Raw genomic sequence first — 21,242 nt, 5'->3', positions numbered from 1 at the left:
TCTATTGGCCATCCGTATATCTTCTTTGGAAAAATGTCTGCTCATGTCTTCCCATTTTAAATTGGATTATTTGTTTTTTGGACGTTGAGTTTTATAAATTCTTTATATATTTTGGATACTAACTCTTTATCAGGTATAAAATTTGCAAATATCTTTTCCCATTCTGTAGGTTGCCTTTTAGTTTTGTTGATTATTGATTGATTGTTTCCTGTACAGGTATTTTTTTTTTGGTTTTTTGTGTTTTTTTGTTTTTTGTTTTTTTTGTGTTTTTTTGTTTTTTTGATGAAGTCCCAGTAGTTTAGTTTTGCTTTTGTTTCTCTTGCCTCAGGAGACATACCCAGTAAGAAGTTGCTAAGGCCAATATTAAAGAGGTCACTGTCTCTGGGATTTTAATGGTTTCAGGTCTTACATTTAGGTGTTTGATCCATTTTGGATTTATTTTTGTGTTTGGTATAAGAAAGTGGTCCAGCTTTATTCTTTTGCATATTGCTATCCAGTTTTCCGAACACCATTTGTTGAAGAGACATTCTTTTTCTCATTGGATATTCTTTCCTACTTTCTTCAAAGATTAATTGACCATATAATTATGAGTTCATTTCTGGATTTTTTTATTCTGATCCATTGATCAATGTGTCTATTTTTGTGTTAATGCCATATTGTCTTGATCACTACAGCTTTGTAATGTAACTTGAAATCTGGAATTGTGATGCCTCCAGCTTTGCTTTTCTTATTCAAAGTTGCTTTGGCTCATTGGGCTCTTCTGTGGTTCCATACAGTTTTTAGGATTATTTGTTCTAATTCTGTAACATAGAAAAAAATTTTAAATTATACTTACATGTGTATTTTTATTGTGGAGAAAAAAATATGATCGAGCAATCAACAAAATATTTTGAAACATAAAAACCAGGGGGATAAAATTCTGGATAAGGGGCATTAGGATGGAAAAACAACTTCATGGAAAGAAAGGAACAGTGTAAATTTTTTTTTTTACTATTACAAAGAGTTTTTCAAGAATTTTTTTTTTTAACAGATGATGGTTAGGAACCAACCCATTGTAGAATTTAAATACAATTGGATACATTTAGAAGAGTAATATAACAGTTTTGTATTGAAACATCAATATTTACAACCTGCTGGAAACATTATTCTTTGCAACTATTAAACTTACAATAAAATTACAGAAGTAAATGTTTTTTTTAAAAATGTGCCAGGGAGTATATTAGCAAAAACATTTGAAGGCCATGGGTTTACATGACCTACAAGTTAAAGTCTACCTCTGCCATTAATTAGCTGTGTAGCCATGGGCTAGTCATTTAACCTAAGCGTTTATTTCCTTATCTATAAAATGGGAAATAATAAAACCGACTTTGCAGATTAGATTGAATAAACTTTGTAAAAATTCCTAGCAAGCCTAGCACTCAAGCTTGGTACTCGATAAATGTTACTCAGTGGTACTCAATATTAATAATAGCTAATATTTCTTGATACTCTATGATAAACACTGAACTGATGTAATTTAATTCTCACATTCTATGAGGTAAATTTCTATGAATCACAGATGAGTAAACAGAGGCACAGAGCAGTGTCTTTTTGTCTTTCAAGTACTTTACAAAAAACAGTTGGATAGTGATAGAGCCATCATTCAAAATCAAGTAGTTTGACTCTAGAGCCTTCCTTTGATACCTAACTTTTCTTTCCTAGAGGCCCCTCTTGTACATCCTACTAACCTGGGTTACTATCAGAATTGAGGAGTAATTCTCTATTTATAAGTGGAACTGTTTGCTGTGTTGGGTCCCTTCTTACCATTTTTTCTCATTATTGACTTTCTAACCATTTGCATATCATGGCAAAGAAGATGATACCTTTAAGGCATGCTGGGATGAAGGATTGAGGCATTTCATTGCAGGACATGGCCAGCTCAAGTAGTTTGTTTCCCCAAGCCTAGCTTGACCATCTTGAGGGCTGAGTAGAATCTGTGCCTCCACATACTTGCAACTCATTCCTGGTACTCAATATGCCAAGGCACAAAGTGTGGGGAGCTCTAATATAGATATATTGAAGAGAAGTCTTTACTCTCTTTTTCCTTTGACATGGGTTTACAGGAATAATTGATGGGTCTCTATTTTGGCAGCTATCCTGATTAGCTTGGCATTATATAAAAATGTTTCTTTGTCAAAGTTGACATTACCAGAATATTACAGTTAAGGAAAGTATTCTAGTCAGATGCCATCCCTCAACTAACAAAAGTCAACATTACCTTTGTTAACAAGAAAACCAACAGGCCCAAGATAGAGTCACGTATGCTGGGCTAAGTCACCAAACCAGGGCTTCATACATAACCTAACTGCAGTTTCAACCTCCCCTGGAAATGTAGTCTTGACAAGTCAGTCAGGAATTTTCTGGTCAGCACCAATGAGGTGATCTGTCACACAGGCCCTCTTTATCTCACCCCTCAAAAGGAAGATGAATTCATCAGCATGATAAGACCTCCTGCCTTCCCCTTAAGGAAAGGTCACCTTGCTTGAAATTCTTTTTTTTTTTTTTTTTTTTCTTATAACTTCCTTACCCTATCCTCTTTCCTGTAAGACACCTTCCATTTTATACAACTCCTCAGGACCATCTTTCTACTTGCTAGATGGGATACTGCCTGATTCATGAATCACTTAATAAAGTCAATTAGATCTTCAAATTTACTCAGTTGGATTCTTTTTGTCCAACACCCCAATCCTTCAAAGAATGCAATATGAAGCATTGCTTATTCTCTTTCATCCACTCGTTCCTAACTACTTTGACAGGTGTGTAAAGAAAGAAGTACCCTTGAATGTGAATGTCTGAAACTTATATCGAAACTCTTATCATCTTGCCTAAGTTTGAATCCAATAGGGGAAAACACACACACACGTCATAATAATTAAAAGCAATACAGGATCAATGGATTTTTTGTAATCATAGTTCTCTATTCCTATGCAACAGTTTTTCATTAAGATTATATTAAATACTATAGAAGCACTTGGCTGGTTCAGTCAGTAGAGCATGTAACTCTTGATTTGGGGGTTGTGAGTTTGAATCCCACATTGGGGGTAGAGTTTACTTTTAAAAAAAGATTATATTAAATCGTATCAAGATTCTGAAGTAAGTGAATACTAAATACCTGTGCGTAACTCAGTGAATTTTACTTATGAATGCCCCTGTATAATCACACCAATCAAAAAACAATATTACCAGTACCACCAAAAGCCCTTCACATATTCCCTTCGAGCCACCCACCCCCATAAGGATATTCCCTTAGACTGACTTCTAACACTATAGATTAGATTTAATCATTTTTGAATTTTATATAAATGGAATCATACAGTTCATATTATTTTGTGCCTGGTTTCTTTCATTTAAAAATGTTTGATGGAATAAAGATAGATGTATAGACCAATAAACTATAATAGCCAAGTAAGCCCTCGCATAAATGGCTAAATTATCTTTGACAAGGGGCCAAGACCACTTAATGAGGAAGGACAGTGGCTTTAACAAAAGATGATGGGAAAGCTGGACATCTACATGCAAAAGAATAAAATTGGACCCTTACCCTATATCATATACAAAAAATCAACCCAAATGAATTAAAAACCTAAATGTAAGACCTAAAACTATAAAAATACTACAAGAAATTATAGAGAAAAAGCTTCAGGACATTAGGTTTGGCAATTATTTCTTGGGTCTGACACCAAAAGCACACAAAACAAAAACAAAAATAGATAAGTTGGACTTCATCAAAATTAAATACTTCTGTACAGCAAAAGACACAATCAACAGAGTAAAAATCTCTGCGTACAGAATGGGAGAAGGAGCACCTGAGTGTCTCAGTCAGTTTAGCATCCAACTCTTAGTTTCAGCTTGGGTCATGATCCCAGGGTCATGGGATCAAGCCCTGCATCAGGCTCTGCACTGACAGCATGGAGCTTGCTCAAGATTCTCTCTCTCCCTGTCTCTGTCTGCCCCTTCCCTGCTCACACATGTGCACTCCCTCTCTCTTTCAATATAAATAAATTAAAAAAAAAAAAAAGGAATGGAAGAAAATATTTGCAAATCATATATCTGGTAAAGGGCTAATACCCAGAATATATAAAGAAATACAACTTAACAAAAAACAACTGGGTTGAAAAATGGGCAAAGGACTTGAACAGACATTTCTCCAAAGATAATTAATAATCAAATGGCCAATAAGCATATGAAAAGATGTTCAACATCACTAATTGTTAGAGACATACAAATCAAAATCACAACGAGATACCACCTCACACCCATTAGGATGGCTACTATTAAAAAAAAGACAACAAGAAATGTTGACAAGGATATGGAAGAATTGGAACTTTTATGTACTGTTAGTGGGAATGCAAACTGCTGCAACCACTATAGAAAACAGTATGGTGGTTCCTCAAAAAGGCAAAAATAGAATGCATAGGAGCCAGATATCCACTTCTGGGTATATATCCAAAAGAATTGAAGGCAGAATCTTGAGAAGATTATTTGCACACCCATGTTCACAGAGGCATTACTCATAAGAGCCAAGGGTCTGTCAGTGGAAGGATAAACAGAATGTGGCATATACATATAAAGGATATTATTCTGCCTTAAAAAGGAAGAAGATCCTGTCACATGCTACATTGTGGGTGGACCTTGAGGGCATTATGCTAAGTGAAATAAGTCACGCAAAAAATACTGTATGGTTCCACTTATATGAAGTATCTAAAGTAGTCAAACTCCTAGAAACAGAAAGTAGAATGGTGTCTGCCTGGGGCTAGCTGAAGGGGGAAATGGGGAATTGTGTTTAATGGGTATAGTTTTTCAGTTTTGCATGATGAAAAAGGTGTGGAGATCTGTTGAATTACAAGGTGAATATTTACCACTACTGAACAGTACTTAAAAATGTACACTTAATAAACTTTATATTACATTCCTTTACTACAATTAAACATCTAAAAATTTTTAAACGTTTGAGAGACTTAATATTATTGTGCATAACTATGATTCATTCATTCTCATTGTTATATATATTCCATTAGGTGCATATGCCACAATATATTTGTCCATTCTACTGTTGATGGACATTTGGGAAGTATGTAGTTTGTGGCTATTGTAATTAGTGCCATATATAGCATTTGAAAATGAGGCAAATAAAAATCTATCAGAATTTTAGAGCTTTGAAGGCACTCACAGAGCGCTCATAATGTATTTTAAATATGTTAAAATATTCTCCATCCTTGCTCTCAGCTTGTATAGCCAACTGCTACCTTAACTTCTCCCTGTGGATATCTAATAGACATTCCAAACATATCATGCCCAAATATGCTTTACCTGCAATCTTCTTCACATCCGTTGGCAACTCTATCCTTCTAGTTGCCCAGAACAAACTTTGCTAACATCTTGACTTCTTTCTTTCACACTCACATCCAAGGCATCAGTAAATAATGATGGCTCTACCTTCAGAGTAAATCCAGAATATGACTACTTTATATTATCTCTACTGTTGCCATGTCACAACACCATCATCTCTGCTTGGGTTATTGCAATTACCCGCTTAGACAGACTGCACTTAGCCCATGCCCCTTCCCATCTTTTCCTTCACCACCCAATCTATTCTCATTACAGCAGCTAGAGGGACCCTGAGGCATTTTATATTTTCCAATAGCAGCCAGAAGAATAACTCTCATCCCATGTACTCTTCTGCAACGTGACTTTGCCACCCCCCAACTAGAAGTGGAATCTAAATCACCTCTTATGAATCCGGGCTAACATCTGAGACTTGCTTGAACAATAGAATGAGGCAAAATGGCTAGTTCATAAGAAACCTTGCAGCATCCACTTAAGACCTCATAGAATGCTCGCCTTTGCAATGCTGCCCCTGGGAACCCAATTTCCATATTTGAGAAGCCCAAGTTATATGAGGGTGTTCCAGTCAATGCCTGAACTGAGGACCCAACCTACAGCCAGCATCACCTGCCATCTGACGGGAGATCTCAAGGAAGAGCTGCCCAACTGTGCCCAGCCAATTCACAGAACCATGAGAAATAATAAACTGTTTTAGGTCACTAAGATTTGTGGTGGTTTGTTGCACAGCAATAGGTAATAGGAATAGAACTTTTCACAGTGAAAGTCAGATAATGTCATTGATCTGTTCAAAACCCTCCAGTGGCTTCCCATTGTGCCCAGAGTAAGAGCCAAAGTGCTTATAATGGCCTGCAAGATACTGCATGATGTAGCCTACAACCCTTCCTCACTTCTCCATGGTTACTCCAGCTTTACTGCCATCTTTCTTGCTACTCCCTGAACACTCCTGCATTAGGGACTTTGCACTGGCTACTCATCTTCCCTAGACATCTAGTTGACCATCTCTCCTCATTCACTTTCTTGAAGAGTTTTCTCACATCTCCATGAGGCCAACCTTGACCACCAATTTAATACAATTTAATCCAGTCCCTCCCCACCCCAGAACTCCCAATTACCCTTGCCCTGCTCTAGTTTTTTTTCCACAGCATTTACTATTTGCTAACATAGTATGTAATAGTATTTATTTATTATGCTATTGTATACTTTCTGGAAGTCCCTCAAGGACGGGGAGTTTTGCTTTATTCCTTTACCTACTGTGTTCTCATCATGTAAGACCATATCTGACACATAGTAGGACTCAATAAATGTTTGTATTGTATGTTCTAATAATAGCTGAGACTTAGTTAACCAAGATAGCCATGAGGGTAAGGTAAAGGTGACTAGCAGAGCCATGTAAGAAGAGAGAGGTAAAAATAAGTACAGGGGAATGGGTTATATTTCCAGAATCCTAGTCACTGCCCATTCCCCCACTCCTAGCTTTCCATGCAAGGTGAAAAATATAGGGTGGAGACCAAGTTTGGAAGAAAACATTCAGCTCATGTAAGAAACCCAAGATGGTTACATGTCATGTAAGTCAAAGCCAATGCATGAGTTGAGCTAAACTCCATTATAATACTGTTCCTAATTACAGTGATTGCAGCCAAATTACACTTCCCAAAACCAAATAAATATACAATATACCAGGTGGTAGCCCTGTTTCAAACCAGAGTTTCAAAGGAATTGCTTGGTATTTGTTTTGAACATGCTGTTCTGCAATTATCTGATTAACAATCCAGTTTTCCCAGAATTGCAGAACCAAATTCATTTTTTTCTTGATCTTATTGGTCATGAGATATTACTATACCTTTAAAATATAGTTAGCTCTAAATTATTAGCCAAAAAAAGTAAACCTGACCCTTCATGTCAATGGAATATTAATTTTGAGTTGTGTGTAAACATGTAGATTAGAACAATAAAAGTCATCACAGAAAGAAAGATGTATTTGAGTGCTTTAAAAAAAATTATACAGCCTCCATATTTGAAAAAAATGTCATGAAATACAAATGACTAATAAACAAAAATATTCAATTTCACTGGTAATCAAAAAAGGCAAAGTTAATGATAAACCTTTCTATGCAAGGTGCCAAATATATTTTTAATGCTGACAACGATGTGGGCTTTCTCATACATTGCAGATGAGAATATGTATTAGCTGTACATTTCTAGATCAGTTTAAAAGTAAGTACAAAAAATAACCCAATATACAAAGATATTTTAAAATGTGTATTTTTTTTAGCCATGGTAACACTAGCTGCTGAGACATTGTCCCAAAAATGTAGTATAATGGCTCAAACAAAATAGAGTATTTCTTGTTCATAGGATATTCCTAAATTATTTCAGGTCTCGTGTGTGTGTGTGTGTGTGTGTGTGTGTGTAAAAGAGAAAGAACAGCAGAGAGATATGCAGGGACAGAGGAAGGGAGAGGGAAAGAGAGATGCTCTATACGACTTTGCAATCATTCAAGAATCTGGAAATTAATGGATCCTTGGCCCGATTCAATGGAGATGTCCAGGGGTCATTCTGCAGAAGTAGAAAAAGTATAGAGAAGTGTGCATGTAATGTTTTATGGGGATGCCTGGAAGTAACTCACATTCCTCTGGATAGAACTCAACTATGTGGGCACATTTCACTGTGAGGGGACTGGGAAATGTGGTCTAGTTGTGTGCCCAGAAAGAAGAAACAATGAATGGGTTTGCTGAAAAGTTAGCACTCTTTGTCACATTCTTTTACCTAATAATGTACTTCTAGAAGTCTATTCTAATTCTAAGGACATCGAAATATATAACAGATTAGTTTGGTATAGCAAAACACCAACAATACATCATATGACTAATAATACCAACTAGCTCGCAAGTTTCAGTACATTCAAGGAGTGAAATATACAGCAATTTAAAACTAGGCCTACAAATAATTTTTCTTAACATGGAAAATATCAGCATTAATTTTAAATTAAAAGCCTTAATAAAGGCCTTATTTGTAGCACTGTATATGTGTGTGTATATGATATATATGATACATATCATATATATCATATCATATATATCATATATATCGTATATCTTCCCCTAAATAAGGATATGATTAAGTAGGCAATACATTTCTTTCTGTGTAATGTTCTACTTATGTTCTGCTTACAAGGATTACAATGGAAAAATGCTTCTTTTATAATGTTAAAGTCTAAAGCAAGAAAAATGCTTTATATGATTATAACTATGTAAAAAATAATCATGAAAAACATAGGATAAACTGTACCAAAATGCAACAATGGTTTGTCTTTGTGTGATGAGATGAATGCATTTATTTCTTCTTTTTCTGTATATGAAATTTCCATTTTTTTCTAGAAATAACTCTTATTACTTTATATTGGAAAAATTTACCTTCTCAAACAGGCTAATAAGTTGAGTGAATCCTTTAATAAAGTTGAATCTCTGCTATAAAGTAGGTGGTGACAATCCTAGAAATGGAAGTTAGAGCTTCCTTGAGTTCTCTGCCCCTTAGGAGAGAGGTGATGAAGGGAGGAATCGGTAATCATTGGCATTGTTCTTGTCTCCCCAAAGGCTGACTGGTACAGGAACTCTTGAACATAGCAATATGGGAGAGGAGAGGACACCAAGGAGCATCAGTGACTGGTGCTGAGAGATCCCCAAAATGTTGGCATAAAGCCCCAGCTTTACGTATTCTTCCAGGGCCCCTATTCTATACTTCTCTATCCTGTTCTTGTGACAAGAGGTGGTAGTAATTGAGAAGCAAAAAGGCAGAAGCACATGGCTTTTCCCTAGTGTGAGCAAGAAATCTAGCTGCTTTATCTGACTTCACAAAGATTGCTTGTTACAGTAGAATAACAACTAGACTAACTCTCAGAAGACATACACTACTAAGTATGTGATTCCAGCTCTAACTCCAATTCTAGACTGCTTATAGTCCTCCACCGTGCCAGGGTGCCTCATGCCTCTATGCCTTCCTTCACTTCTGGAGTACTGCTGGCAGACATCCAGCCTGCAGCTGTTAGCCCTCTTCCAGAATTTCCTTTGTTGCAGGTTGTCTTATTCATTGAGTACTTCTTTATTTTTTAGCACACACACAAAAAAAAGGTGGTGATGCATGACCGAAAGATGGAAGAAATTGTAAGAACAGTGGAATTGAGTGACTGTGCTCAGGCAAGAGACAGTGGTTGAGAGTGATTAATGTATAATCAAAAGCTGAATGTGGGAGCCAGAGCACTCCTGTGGTAGCATATAAAGAGGCTTTCATCGCCTATACAGGGGAGAAGAAAAAGCTGATGACCCTCCTTAATCATTATAGGATAACTTCAAAGAAAGTATAATTCTCTATGTAGGCAGGGCTGCTATACAAAGATTAGGATTCTGGATGGCCAGTGCTGGACTTTGTACTAGAATAGGGGATTGTAACCCAAAGTTGATGCAGGATCTGGCTAATATATACCAGCAGGAGTTCAGGAAATATAGGACTGACCTCAAAGGTGCAGGGATCCAGAAGAGTAAAACATAGCAATGAATAAGGAAGAGTTTGTCAATTCTGGTAGCACTTTCCACTGACACAGGATTTAATACCAGGCAATGACCTCAGAAGATGAATCTAATATGTGGCTAACTTAGCTTTTTAGGAATCTTAGAAAAAGTGATGGACCACACTAAAGGAAATACAAATGCCAGAGCTGCCAATGCAGATGGTGGAAGAATGGATCAAAAGTCCAGACAGATTACCAAATAGATCCCAGAGATTACCAGATAGATACATAAGTTACCAAAAGCAAGAAAGCCCACCAGTCAACCATTTACCAAAGCAATAAGGATGCATTGATGAGAGGGGCACTCTCTCATGACAAGCTCAGTAGTAGCTACTGTCTGTGGGCCAGGTAGGAGGTGCTGTTAGGGCATTGATCTCCCAAGAGGGGTGATAGAAACAAACCCAAGGTAACAGCATCCAGGCAGTGGCGATTACATATCAGAAGAAGGTGGGAACAGTTATTATAATGTAGAAACTGTGGCACAATGCGAGGCACAGAACAAACTACACAGGAAATGGATACTAGAAAATTATTAGAATTGGGCAGAGAAGGAGACATTCTTGGAAGAGGGAACTGAGTACACAAAGACAGGGAGGTGTGAAACAGCATGACCCATGTGGGGATTCAATGTAATGAGTGTGTAGAGGAGGAGATGCTATAGACAGTCAGGAGAGGATAAGATCCAAGACTGTTTAGAGGTCAGAGTGTGGACCTAATCATAAAAGCTACAGGGAGCCATTAAAGTATTATATAAGCAAAATAATGGTACCTCTAATCCCAGTTTCAGGACAATGCAATCATGTTTCCACAGTAGCTAAAGAAGTGTTCTAAAAGATCATCTCAGTCAGCTGTTGATGTATATATAACAAACCATCTCAGTGTTATAACACCATATTCATTTATTCTTACATGTCTGCGGGTTGGCCAGGGCTATCCAGGCTGAGCTTGGCTGATTGCTCTGCCTCAATCTGCAAATCTAACTGGGATCAATTCCTTGCTGTAAGGGGCTCAGATTTGCTCCATGTTTGTTCATTCTGGGGCCTGAAGGGGGCTTCTTCTCATCCTCCTTGGTGTAGTTGACTATCCAGGGCATCTCCTTCCCATGGCAATGGCAGAAGCCACTGAGGGCAGGCAGGAAATGTGATGTCTCTTAAGGCTGAGGCTCAGAACAGGCACAAGGTGCTATCCACCCCCATTGCATTGGCCAAAGCAGTTTAGATGGCTAAGTCCAAAGTTAAGAGACCAGGAAGTACATTATGGCCCTAGTGAAAGGAACTACAAACTCACTTTTAAAGAGTGTAGATGCAGGGAGAGGTGAAAAATTGGGGTCAATTATTCAATCTACCTCAGAGGTCATTTTTACTCAATACTTAGAAGCTACATGGTATAATAAAAAAAATATCAATTGTGGAGCCAGACAAGCACTTAATAGCTCCATAGCTTTCCATGAGTTATTTAAAATTCTTCAGACATGAGTTTTCCCATCTACAGAATCTAGATTGATACCTCCTTCATCTTCTAAGTGATTACAAGTATTACATGTGATATTGTCCATGGGTGTGCACTTTGGGCACCAGTACTAATTAGGACCTCTCTGACTAGCAGTTATATCTAGTGTGCCGTGACTCTATTAATAAAAACTATGGGGAGGGAGATCAACAGTTGGACTTTGGTGCTGAAAAGTTACCATATTGAAGAGAAACAAAAATCCAGCAGAACCCAGAATGCATGTCCCAAGATGCCTATTAACACCCTCTCTGTGGGCAACGACAGCCATTTGTCTTTGAGGAAAGATGTATCTCCCAAAAGAAAGGCCAGCCATTTGCTAATATGTGTTTGGTCTGATCGGCCTTTTACACATCCACTCTGTTCTTTGGCACCTTCAATTTTTGGTTCATGAAAAAGAGGGGTATTTACCCCCAGAGGGATCTAGGACAAAACTGGGCAGGAAGAACACAAATGGTAAAAGCTCCTCCTGACATTGCTTTTGAGTTCTTTTCCCTGAATCTGCTGCTCCTGCCCTGTCCAGATGGCCTCCCTTAGCCAAAGGATTGTGCCAAAGATAATACCCAAAGTGCCCTTATTTATCTTCTCAGATTGAGACCAACTGGCCCAACATCACATCGCTCTTTGAACTCAAACCTCTTGAGTCCCACAACAATGCTCTTTCTCCTGTTGGTATAAATTAGATAGGCAAAAGGCTAAGCTGTTATATAAAAGACCACCAAATATAGTGGCTCCAATAGTACTGACAATTTCTTTTTCATATAGCCCAGAGATGGGCCAGCAGTCTAGAATGGGTTAGAGGCCGTGATCCTTGTGGACTTCCAGGAGTCCAGGTTCCTTCTGTCTTTTTACTCCAATATCCTTTAGAAGCCCTTCCCAATGGAGTTTTCAGAAGAGAATTAAGTTTTAATGCTTTAAAGCATCCACTGTGTTAATGAATTAACTTTTCTCCTAGGTATCTAGAGTAGTATAGCTTTGTACCATCCTTGGAATAATGGAGATAAGAGTTACTTAACTCATTTTCTGTAAGGCTTAATTCTCTTACAGAAACCAGTTGAGATAGGCTGCTAGAGTATGGTTCTTATCCTATAGTTGAAGACGGACCCCAGCACCATATCTGTACATTCCAATCTATAGGAAGGGAAACCAGAGAAATGGGAGAAAGGAGATTCTTTAAACAGTGTAACTGGGAAGTTGTATACATTACTTTTGCTCACATCTGATTGGCCAAAATGTAATTTCATGGCCAAATCTAATCACAAAGGTGCTAAGGAAAGTAGTTTCTAGCTTGGCAGCCATATGCACAGTTAAAACTTTTGGGGACTCTATTACTAATAGGAAGGAGGATGGAATAAACATAGAGATAGTTATCAACCTCTGCCACATGTGACTATTATTCTCTAGACAGTAAGTTTCATGAAAACAGGAACTGTGTCTCATTCACTAAGGACAAATAAGTATATTTTTCAGCATAGTATCTAGAACATAGAAGACCCTTAATGACTCTGATTGGAATTCCATTTACTTATATCACGTTGAGGTAATTCAGAGGAGTGTCTTAAGGTATGATTTTCAAAAGACCCAGGGACTAAATACTTCAGTGAAAACTTATTTAACATTTTCTTTTTGTATGTGTGGAGGATGAGGGTAACCTTGACTTGTTCTGAGCTAAGTTTCTCTTTGTTATTTTAAATTTTGATTTACTTTGACTTTCCAAATCTTCAGGATCAACTTTGTGGACTTTCATAAGCCTGAGGAAGAAAACATCTCTCCTCCACTGGGACACAAAGGGTACTGTTAGTATATAACAATTATGTGGAACAAAGGAGCTGATATTTGTAAAAAGCATATTAGAATGGTGCCTGGCACATAATGAGTGTTGTATAAGTGTCATAGATGATAGAAGATAGTCGGAGAAATGGAAGGTAGGAAGGAAGGCAGAAGAAAGGGATGGGATACGCCAAAAAACAAGCCAGCGTTTTCCCCGTATTTTGGAATAGCTTATAACATTTTCTCCTAAAAGCAGAAACAGTCCCTAGGCCTCTATGGCAGGAGACATCTCACCAGACACCTGAAGATTCATTTCCCTGCTTGGCTAAACTTGGATGTACTTTGCCTACTATATGTGCTATGGTCAAACTAACTGCTTACTAGTCTCTTAGGGGAACACTAAAATGACAAGTGAAAGTGGGACAAAGTAGACACTGGTTTAACAGGGCCTGACTCAGAAGGAGGCCAGTGCCACAGCAAGAAACTCTAGGATGTCTTATAGAAGCCTCAGACCTAGTCTTCTAGGGTCATTCTCCCACATATTAGGGGTAATCTAGCACACAGAATATTCCAGGATAGAAGCTATCTTGGGCATGTAAAATGTGTCCATTCCCTGGTTTTGGTATAGGTGATTATGATGGATGCATGGTTTTGCCCACCATGCATCCATTCTCTGTTTTTTTGGTAATAGCACTTTGCTGCCCTTCTAGGGATCCTCAGTTCTCCCTTTCTACATGATTCTGATACAGTTGTGCCTAGCCCCTACCAGAACCAGAATAACCACTCAGAGCATGCCATCTTTCTGACTATGTGATTGATTTATGAATGGGTATATGATTCAAACTGTTCTAGAGTCATCCTTAAAATTTAGGATAGACAATGGAAGAAAGAGGGGAGATTCTTCTGGAGAGATGAAGGAAAGTAGAAGTTGCTCTACTTGAAAACATTTCTCCTAGCCCTAGAAAGGCCACATGTCGTCAAAAAATGTAGCCAAATCAAAGGGGAAGGCAGAGGTAAGAACACATCAGATGGGAAGTAATGATACTATTTGAACCCCAAGATCCAGTTGTGCCTGAAGCTAGATTTTCCCCTTTCAGCTACATGCACCAATGCATTCCCATTTTTAATTAAGCTTATTTGAGTTAGAATGTCTGTCATTTGCTTCCAAGAAAGTTCTAATTTACAAAGTGCCTGACTTGATTTGGTTACCCTAATAGCTCCTACAGTTCTAGGATGGCCAGGCAGCTAAGGGCCTATAAACAGCTCCTACAGTAATGTCCCAGTGCTTCAGAAAACTGCTCCATGTTCCACATTGTACTTTCTACTCTTAACCCTCTTTGTCTAGCTCCTTATTTCTACCCCTGTCCTGTGGTCTAGTACCTGGATCTCCTTGGATTGATACTTCATGGTACATTGAGCCTGACCTTCTATTTCAGTCTTACCCTGAATGTAGTTCCTCCCCAAATCCTGGAGTGTGCCCTTTTTATCCAATGGGACAGTGTTTCCAACCTCTGCACCCAGCCCAGGGCCCCTGAGCCAGACATCTGTCCCAGAGCAAGAGCCACTGACTCATTTTGTTTCCTTCAGTGGGCCCTGCGGCCAATCTTCCAGGTCCCCTTAGTACATGTTCACTTTCTTTTTGATGTTCCTGCCCTTGGCTTCAACTTGCTATTCAGGAAACCCAGAGATCAAAACCTCCTCCCTAGCCCACCAAAATATTCATACTACTTTCCTCAGATTTGGTAGTAGGGATTTTTGCTGGGAAATGATAAGAAAGAATAAACTTTTCTAAAGAGGTTAGTCATTCAAATAAAGAAGCCCTAAAAATCTACATTGCATAAGACACTCTGACCACAAAAAGAAGAATGTAAGTCCTTATGAGAATATGTCCCTATAATGGGCTCAATTATGTCCCCTCAAGAATTCATATGTTGAAGTCTTAACCCCCAGGGCCTCAGAGTGTGACTATATTTGGAGATAAAAATCTTTAAAGAGGTAATTAAGTTAAAATGAGATCATTAGGGTGGGCCCCCATCCAGTATGACTGATGCTCTTACTGAAAGAAGAGAGTAGGACACAGATACACAGAGGGAAGATGGTATGAAGACACAGAGAGAAGACAGCCAGCCATCTGTAAGTCAAAGAAAGGGTTTCAGATGAAACCAGCCCCATGGACACCTTGATCTTGAACTCGTAGCCTCCAGAACTGTAAGAAAATACATTTTCATTGGTTAAGCCCCTCAGTCTGTGTACTTTGTTATGGTATCCCTTGCAAACTAATACAGTTCCCTACTAATTATTAGTGACCTGGCATCTCTCCTCATCAAATCCTTTGGGAAAGAACAATAGGAATCTTTTCCTGATTCTCTCAAAAAGATAATTCATATATTTGTGCAATTAGCACTAACCACTTATAACTTAGCTAGTAACTAAGGAATACACCTGGGGTCTCAGTCACTTGTGGGAGAGGAAACTAAAGTGCCAGCCTTCTTTTCCTCCAGAATCAAATATGGTCCCTCTTCCTCTTCTTCTTTCCCTTCTTCTCTTCTTGAATAATCTGTGCAAAAGCCATTGGATGGAACTGAGCAAGCAAAGTGCTAGTGTTGGGGGTTAGGGGGATGGATAATAAGATGTGGTGGCCCAGAGCAGGGCGCAAGAGCCTGAGTGGGAGGAGTAGGATATCCATATAAGGGCTAAGCCTAGCACAGGGTAGCCTGACCAAGAAGAGAAGAGCATTTATGTCCTAGTGTGAAGAGTTGAAACTGAACAGAGTAAGGTGAGGCTCCATGTGGGAGGGTGACCCCATGTGGGGTGTCATAGCCAAAGCAAGGTGAGGAGGGTGTCCCTTCCCCACAGGGATGCAACCCAGTGTAAGCAATGAAGTCTGAGCAGAGTGAGGAAGGTATCCATTTAGCAAGGTGGCTCAGCCTGGTGTCAGAGGACTAGAAGGATGAGGAAAGCATTCACATGGGATAGGAGTGGGGGGGCACTGGTATGGTATGTTGGAGCACCAATGGGGTGAGGAGGATGCCCACAAAGAAGGGTGGGCTGGTATGAAGTGGCAGGACTTAAGCTGCATACATGGGGCATCAATGTGGTAGGTCAACCCAGTGTGGGGTGTTGGAACCCAAGCAGTACAGAAGGCAGATAGGAGGTTGGTTACATAGAGTTGGATTGATTCAATAAATAAATATAGTAAGAGCAATGAGAGCTAGGTGTCTCACTATTGGAGAAGCAAATTACAAATATGGCAAGAGAAAATCAGAACCCTGTGCTGGTGATGTGAACACAGGGGTTTAAGATGTGAGAGAGAGAGAGAGATGGATAGAGATTATAGATAGATGGCTAGACAGTTAGATTTTTTTTAAATGTCAAAGTGTCCATGCACACATCTGCACATTCCCCAGCTTTGTGCACTGAGAGGATCTGGGAGCAGTGACACTCCAATAGCAATGAGCATACTGAGGGCATAGATTTGGGTTTCTAAACACTATTCTCCACTAAAGAACATAAAAGAATCTTGGATAAATGGCTGATTCCAGAGCTGGGCTAAGGAAAGCACCAGATAAGCCTGAAACCTCTTTTGTACCAAAAAGTTCAAAAGTAATCAAAGAATTTAGAAACACGTCACACCCAAAGTATACAGAAGCCAGCTTGAAGGGACTCCCACTAGCCAAATATGGAACAATATTAGCATGAAAATAAAGATGGTAACTGATTATAACCCATTAAATAAAATAGAAATCTGTGAGTCCATACTGATATAAATAAATTGCAAATAACAATAACAGATATGATGGAGCATCAATCCCATCAGCAACTTTCTCTCACATGCTTCAGAAAAGAAAAGAAAATTATTTTTACTGCAAATTTTCTGCAAACTTGGGATCTTTTCCAAATTAAAAAAAAAAAAAAAGTTCAAGAATGCAGGACAACTGGCCCAGTCTCTTCAATAAATTTGTGTCATGAAAAAAGGGGTAGATTAAAAGAGGCTTGTGGGACATAACAAGCAGATGCAAACATGGTCCTGGATGAGATTCAGGTTTGGATAAACAGTGATAAGGCACATTTTGGAGACAATCGGGCAATGTAAATATAGTTTATTATTAGATGAGATGAAATGTGCTGAAATGGAAAAGTGGAGATCATTGATCAGAAAAGGAAAAAAAAACAGGCAATAAAATAGAACAGTAGTATCTATCATGATCTCGTTTTATAGAAAAGAGAGAAATATAAATAAAGTTCTGGAAGGATAAATACTAACCTTAGCGCTCGTACTTACTGAGGGGTGGGAATACTTTTGTTCTGTGATTTTTGCTTGTCCTTATTTTCTGATGTATGACAATGGACAGGCTCTGATTTTGTAGTAGTAAAAGATAATCTTTAAAAATAAAATTTAAATAACAGAATTAAATAATACTCACATTTGTATCAGCTGGGACATGTTGATGTTCCAGAAGACATATGGGCAAAGGTCTGAAGCAACTTATCTGTAGCATAGGGTCCCTAACTCTGCTATATGTGTCTGAGAGGTGCCAAAGGGGTGTGTATGGCTGTACCAGACCATTAAAATTTTTTATTGTTTATTTGTTTGGGGAGAGAGAGAGAGAGAGAGAGAGAGAGAGAGAGAGCGCGCGAGCACAAGCAGGGTAGGGGCAGAGAAAGAGAGGGAGAGAGAATCCCAAACAGGCTCCTTGCTGTCAGCGCAGAGCCCAATGTAGGGCTCAAACTCACAAACTGTGAGATCATGACCTAAGCTGGAATCAAGAGCCAGACGTGTAACTAAGCCACCCAGGCACCCCTGTACCAGTCCGTTTTAAATACCATATAGAAATGCCTCAGTTATCTTGCCTGCAAAATGGGTACTAATACCCTGCCTCAGGAGGAGATTATCGGGAGTATTATATGAGTTAATATATTTGTAAAGTGCTGAATAAATTATTAATAGATACCAATAGCACCTCATTTATACAAGTACAAAATTTGTGATCATCTGTTTTTTGTTTTATAAAGAAAATGAAAAAAAAAAACAAGCAGATATAGCTTCCCAGACAGTAGTTCCCCCTGATATGTACCCCCCCACCCACAAGATGCCTGAAACCACAGATGATACTGAACCCTATATTTTATGTTTTTTTATACAAACATACATATGATAAGGTTTAATTTATAAATTAGGCACAGTACAAAATTAATAACTATAACAAATAGAAAAATAGAATAATTACAATATACTATAATAAAAGTTATGTGAATGTGGTCTCACTCTCGAAATATCTTACTGTACTCACCCTTCTTCTTGTGATGATGTGAGATGATGTAATGTGTTCTGATGAAATGAAGAAAGCTGAATGTCCTAGACATTGTGACATAGCATTAGGCTATTGTTAACCTTCTGATAACATGTCAGAGGAGGATCACCTCCTTCCCAGACCAGGGATGACCATGGGTAACTGAAACCACAAAAAGTAAAACCATGAATAAAAGGAAACTACTATATTTATTTTATGAATTCTTACAGTGTACCTTCTGTATGCTACACACTATTCTAAATGTTCTACAAATGATAAATTTTTAATCATAATAATCATCATAATCATAATAATCCTAGGAGGAGGGTAAGCCTGTCCCTCCCCCATAGTATAGATGAAGGAATTGAGCCACAGGGTTAATTAACTTGTGGAAAGTCACACAGCCAGTAAGAGCCATGGACAGAATTAGAACTAGGCAGTCCAAACTCTCAGTCTCAACCGAGGGTGTCACTCTTACCAGCACATAACCAAGTACAGGAGAGAACTTTAATTCATATACCAATTGCCTTCCAAAAGTTCACTTGTAAGCCAATGTTTCAAGTTCTAATCAATTTTCCACCAAAACAATATTGTAAATTAGGTTTAGTTCCTAAGCCAACCTATTTATATAGACCAAACATATTTAATTCACAACATGGCTGATTCAGAACAACCATGGCCTCAAGGTCAGTGTCCCTCTGGGTAGAGGATGGGGAATAGGTTTCATCTTCTGACCTGGTTCCAATCAATTACTTGTGGCTACAGGGAGTGCTGTCTGGAGAAGAATTCTGAAGTTGGCCTTAGCAGGAGAGCATACTGGGATCAATTAATGATGTCACCATGAATGGAGAAGTAGGAAGAGAGGCCCAAAGCTGGGCACTGGCCATTTGCACTCCAGACCCTTTTAAACACTGACACTAAGCTGGAAGCTAAGGTTTGCAATTTGAAGTCTGGACACTTCTCAGTCTTGAGCCCTGAGGAGTCCAGGGAATGGGGAAAAGGGATGGGGCAGGGACAGCAAAGGGGGAGGCAGAGACGGCCTGGGGCTTTGGGGATAATGTGGGAGGGCCTGGTGAAACCAGTGGCTAGAGCTCCTCTAATGGGGTGACAACCGCAGAATTATGGGTAACTCCTAAGTTGAATATTCCTGTGTTGGCCCCTGTCCTTCCTCACATTGCAGGCATCACCCCAGTGATCCACACACCAGCAAGCATGAGCAAGGTTTCGACATTGTCTACTCTTGTGGCATTTCAAAAAGTTGTCAGAATGGTCAAATGACCCATTCCAGGTCACACAGCGAGGTCAGAACATCTGTCATGAGCTATATATAAAAGCAATGTCAGAGTAGAACGAAAATGAGTACATACAACCCAGTAAGTTGATCCCACAAACCACCAATTTACGTACTGGACTATTTAACTAAGGTTTGGGGTGGGTGGATCCTCGCACACTCTGCGGAGGTTTTCAGAGAGGGACATTAGAAAGTGAAAGAGATTCTGAGTGTGGTTTGCTGAGGATGTATTACTCCAGATAAACTAGAAAAAATAATAACATAGAGCTAAAAGTGAGTCCCAAGCTCAGTTGCATTTGAGAGAGGACAGCAGCCCCGCAGGCCCACAAAATGTCACGTCAGCTTTCGAAGGCACTTCACAGTTGCTGCAACAGCACTATTGGAAGAATGCCAAGGAGCTTTAGAAGCAGCCCAGTCCCTTAGACATAGATGACACTGCCAAGAGCAAAATAAAAAAGGGCCATTGCCTAGCTTGGCATCTGGGTCCTGCAGCTGCCAAATCATATCCAATAACCGTGCCAAAGTAATCCGCAGAGAAATTCCCAATGAGAGGCCCAGTGGCCCAGCAAGCTAGAAAATCGCCTATGATCTAGGCGAGCAATGGGTTCCAGTTCTCCAGTGTCTGCTGTGATTGCCAGGCAACTTGAAGCAAGTCAGTAGGAAGATGTCCATTCCTGTCTTCTTGTTCATAAAATGAGCACTTCACTCGTGAGTGTGTGTGTGTGTGTGTGTGTGTGTGTGAGAGAGAGAGAGAGAGAGAGAGAGAGAGAGAGAGAGAGAGACCAAAGAGAGGCATTGGGAGGTGATGATAAAATGAACATTAAAGTTTTTTTTCCCAAATTATCTAGAAGATAGGGTCAATATGATTCAGTGAACTGAAAAGAAGGGTGGGGAATAAAAAAAGACTCTAGCCACTTCCTAACCCCTTCTACCAGCAGAATAGAAAACTGCAACAACACAAAGACTAAAATCCCACCCTGTAGCAAGAAAAGCCATGCGTGCTCTGCTAGGGAGAAAAAAGGAAGCAAAGCAAACACTCAGAAAAGTTGGCCAAGCCAGGCAGAAACTCGTCTCCCACCTGCACATCTGCCTTGGGCTTTTCTTCTTTTCAGATTGTTGCAAGAAAACAGATGGCTGCAGAAGCCTGAATTTTAAATTTATGAATGGAAATTTGAACAGATGTTAGCAATCAAGATGGCATATAAGAATTTTTTTCATACCATGTTTACAGCCCAGGCTCTTTCACAGAAATGGGAGAGAGGGTCATAAAAAGGGTAGTTTTTGATCTTAGGACAGCCTGGATCCAGCATGGTGATTATGTGGCACAATAACGGAAATGTTGGAAGAACAAAGAAAGAAAACGCTAATCAGCACCCTGTATAAATGCTAAATATTTATCTACAAAATGATAAAATGTATCTGCAAGAAAACCATT

General features: G+C 39.0%; 1 long non-coding RNA gene across 8 annotated transcripts; it reads right to left on the bottom strand.

Moving 5' to 3' along the window:
• Positions 1 to 363: 363 nt before the first annotated feature.
• Positions 364 to 19,347, bottom strand: LOC132664325 (uncharacterized). 8 transcript variants are annotated; one of them, XR_013553394.2, is made up of 7 exons: positions 19,252 to 19,347; positions 18,517 to 18,678; positions 17,490 to 17,606; positions 15,283 to 15,431; positions 8,799 to 8,914; positions 1,863 to 2,041; positions 364 to 800 (listed from the first exon to the last, which is right to left on the bottom strand). It is a non-coding gene; the product is annotated as an uncharacterized LOC132664325 (long non-coding RNA). The 8 variants fall into 8 exon arrangements; XR_013553395.2 differs by having other exon boundaries at positions 8,799 to 8,875; XR_009603597.3 differs by having other exon boundaries at positions 17,508 to 17,606.
• Positions 19,348 to 21,242: the final 1,895 nt, after the last annotated feature.

This window comes from Panthera onca, chromosome F2, assembly GCF_046562875.1.
Source record: "Panthera onca isolate mPanOnc1 chromosome F2, mPanOnc1 haplotype 2, whole genome shotgun sequence".
Taxonomy (NCBI): domain Eukaryota; kingdom Metazoa; phylum Chordata; class Mammalia; order Carnivora; family Felidae; genus Panthera; species Panthera onca.
The sequence above is the reverse complement of the archived record's forward strand: the minus strand, read 5'-3'. Positions and strand labels throughout refer to the sequence as shown.